The sequence below is a fragment of the Mustela erminea genome, chromosome X (genome assembly GCF_009829155.1).
Source record: "Mustela erminea isolate mMusErm1 chromosome X, mMusErm1.Pri, whole genome shotgun sequence".
Lineage (NCBI taxonomy): Eukaryota > Metazoa > Chordata > Mammalia > Carnivora > Mustelidae > Mustela > Mustela erminea.
The window spans coordinates 108,811,357-108,815,471 of NC_045635.1; the positions used below are offsets into that span (position 1 = coordinate 108,811,357).

Consider the following 4,115-nt stretch of genomic DNA (forward strand, 5'->3'; position numbering starts at 1 on the left):
AAACAGTCATTCTTGCTTTAAGAACTCATAATGGAGGAACGCCTGGGTGGCTCAGTGGGTTAAAGCCTCTGCCTTCAGCCCAGGTTGTGGTCCCAAGGTCCTGGAATCTGGGATCGAGCCCCACATCGGGCTCTCTGCTCAGTGGGGAGCCTGCTTCCTCTTCTCTCTCTGCCTGCTTCTCTGCCTACTTGTGATCTCCATCTGTCAAATAAATAAATAAAATCTTTAAAAAAAAAAGAAATCATAATGGAGCCTAGTGCTGCTACTGCTAATGCCTTTTTATGCAACTGGAGTAACACCACGCTGCTGTTTTCTGTGGGCTTCTCAAACCCTTTATAAATTGTACCTCATTAGCAAGTCAATGTCATTTCTGTCCCGTGAGTGCACAGCCTGCACAACTGCACTGCTCTTAAAGTTTGTAAGCACTTTCAGCACCACAAACTAGGCTCATTCCTTCACGGCTTGATTCTTCGTGCTAATGGGAGAGTTATGTAAGGCTGCATGAAATGCCGGAAGCATGTCCGCTTACTACAGAATGCCATCCACCTTGCTAAGGTCCAGGCCTGGCTCAGTGTCTGCTGCTGCCGCCGCCTCTTCCTGCTTGTCCACGAATTTGTTCTCATCAAACTCATCGATGTCCACCTAGTAGAAGTGCTAGGACAGTGTGTTCTGGGCCACAGTGGCAGGGGTGTAGGGGAGGTGGGCACGGACTTGGCGCCCACCCAGCTGGCTCTACTCTGGGTCCAAACTTGGCCCTACCCTGCTGGACACCAGCTAAGCCTGGGGCCTAGTCATCTTGTTTTTTTTTTTTTTTTTTTTTTTTAAGATTTATTTGACAGGGCGCCTGGGTGGCTTAGTGAGCTAAAGCCTCTGTCTTCGACTCAGGTCATGATCCCAGAGTTCTGGGATAGAGCTCCACATCAGACTCTGCTCAGTGGGGAGCCTGCTTCCCCCGCACGCTCTCTCTGCCTGCCTGTCTGCCTACTTGTGATCTCAGTCTGTCAAATAAATAAAATATTTAAAAAATGATTTATTTGACAGAGAGAGATACAGTCAGAGAGGGAACACAAGCTGTGGTAGCTGAGCAGGGAGCCTGATGTGGGCCTGGCTCCCAGGATCTTGGGATCATAACCTGAGCATCTTTAGCCAATCAAAAAAGCGGAAGTTTATTTTAAAACTTCTAATATTTTGTCCTTATCACTCTGTAATAAAATGTGCCATCCAAATCCAAAAAGAAAAAGGAGGAAGAGGAGGAGAAGGCAGACAATGACTGAGACACCCAGGCACCCCCAGCCATCCTTTTTTAAATATGCTTCAGCTTATCAATCTCAAGTCTCTAAACTGGATGCTTTAAATTTGGATTGCTCATAGCTGTTAAAGCAAAGCTGTTATTTTTCTTTCTGTAGCTATTATACCTCTATCAATATAGTTTTTAATTTTTTTAAAGATTTTTTTATTTCTTTGAGAGGCAGAGATCACAAGTAGGCAGAGAGGCAGGCAGAGAGAGAGAGGTGGAAGCAGGCTCCCTGCCGAGCAGAGAGCCTAATGCGGGGCTCGATCCCAGGACCCTGGGATCATGACCTGAGCTGAAGGCAGAGGCTTTAACCCACTGAGCCACCCAGGTGCCCCTCAATGTAGTTTTTAAACTTACACTCCTTTCCTTTGGAAATCGTCTCACACTCTTGACTCACAGAGCTTCCTAATCACTTTTTTCTCTTTCCCAACAGTTCATCCAACATATTATGTCTTCTTTTAAAATACTTCGTGGGTCTCTCCTTTTCTTCCATTCTAGTAACTCCCAACTATAATTTGGGCCTAGTCACTTCTTCCCTGAATTACTACATTCATCTCCTAACTGGTCTTCCTATCTCTATTCTTTCTCTTATTCCTATTCATCCTCTGACCTACTGCCACTTCCTAATGCATCATTTTGACTGTAGTTTAGTATAGTCATTCAGGGCTTAGGCTTTGGAGCTAGACTATTGGGTTCAAATCTCAGCTCTACTGTTTATGTAGCTCTGTGAGCTTGGGGAATTCACTTAACCTAAAAGCATTATTTCATTCATCTTTCAAATATGGCTAATAATGGTACCTATCTCCTAGAGTGGAATAAATGAAATATCACATAAAAGTTAGCCCCCGGCTTGCTGCATGATAAACATGTAATATGCGTGAACTAGTATTATTATATCTACTGTTATCACCCTGCTGATCAAAAATCCACGGTGTTTTCCACTGCCTATCAAAAAAACTGAAATATATTTTACACTGTTGGTGGGAATGCAAGTTGGTGCAGCCTCTTTGGAGAACAGTGTGGAGATTCCTCAAGAAATTAAAAATAGAGCTTCCCTATGACCCTGCAATTGCACTCCTGGGTATTTACCCCAAGGATACAGATGTCGTGAAAAGAAGGGCCATCTGTATCCCAATGTTTATAGCAGCAATGGCCACGGTTGCCAAACTATGGAAAGAACCAAGATGCCCTTCAACGGACAAATGGATGAGGAAGATGTGGTCCATATACGCTATGGAGTATTATGCATCCATCAGAAAGGATGAATACCCAACTTTTGTAGCAACATGGACGGGTCTGGAAGAGATTATGCTGAGTGAAATAAATCAAGCAGAGAGAGTCAATTATCATATGGTTTCACTTATTTGTGGGGCATAACAAATATCATGGAGGACAAGGGGTGTTAGAGAGGAGAAGGGAATTGGGGTAAATTGGAAGGGGAGGTGAATCACGAGAGACTATGGACTCTGAAAAACAATCTGAGGGGTTTGAAGTGGCGGGGAGGTGGAAGGTTGGGGTACCAAGTGGTGGGTATTATAGAGGGCACAGATTGCATGGAGCACTGGGTGTGGTGAAAAAATAATGAATACTGTTTTTCTGAAAATAAATAAATTGAAAAAATTTTTTTAAAAAGTCAATACAAAAAAATAAAATAAAATAAAGCTATAATGCCAAACTACTACAAACTGGCTTGATTACTTTGAACAAGTTACCTGTTTCTTCACCTATAAAATGGAGGGGATACATTAAATTATCTCAAATGACCCTTCAAGGTCAGACATTCTATAATTCAACATTCTAGTCATTTTTTCCTCTCCTATCCAATTGTACTAATCCTAGTTCTCAAAAAAAAATGCCACTCCCCACTTGCCCTCCAAGATGTTGTTCAAATGGTATCCCCTTCATAAATCCTTCAGTCAGATGAGATCAGTCTCTTCTCTGAAGTCCTAGAACTATTAGTTACCTTGGCTCTGTGATACCGATCACATTCTACCTATGGACATATGTTTTATACCCCCCACCAGACTAAAATACAGGTACTGTATCTTTTTCAGCTATGTATTCAGCTCACTGTGTTCAATACTATGCCTCTTACATTGTAGGATATTACAATGCTTATTGAATACTTGAAGAATGAAGTTTTACTTATATATGACACAGAATTTTCATCACTTGATAGTGTATGTATCTTCAACCAATTCATGTTTCTTGAACATATTTAAAAGACATATTTAAAGAATATTCAGGAACACACACAAAAAACAAATAACCCAATTTAAAATGGGCAGAGGATCTGAATAGATATATTTCCAAAAAAGACATACAAATAACTGACAGACCCATGAAAAAATACTCAAAATTGCTCATCATCAGGAAATTGCAAATCACAGTAAGATATTGCTTGACACATATCAGAATGGATAAAATAAAAAAGATAAGAAATAACAAGCGTTGGTAAGGATGTGGAGAAAAAGGAACCCTTGTGCCCTATTGGTGGGAAAGTAAATTTGTATGGCCACTGTGGAAAACAATATGAAAGTTCTTCAAAAAATTAAAAATAAAAATACCATATGACCCAATAATTCCACTACTGGGTATTTACTCAAAGAAAACAAAAACACTACTTCAAAGAGATATATGCACCCCTATGTTTACTGCATCATTATTATAGTAGCCAAGATATGGAAGCCACCCAAATGTCCATCAATAGTTGGATGGATAAAAAAGATTTGATATGGGCGAGTCAAGATGGCGGAGAAGTAGCAGGCTGAGACTGCCTCAGCTAGCCGGAGATCAGCTAGATAGCTTATCTAAAGATTGC

At 41.0% G+C, this 4,115-nt stretch overlaps 1 pseudogene; it reads right to left on the reverse strand.

Annotated features, from left to right (window-relative positions):
• Positions 1–248: 248 nt before the first annotated feature.
• Positions 249–3,497, reverse strand: LOC116582354 (annotated as a pseudogene).
• Between the last annotated feature and the right edge of the window lie 618 nt (positions 3,498–4,115).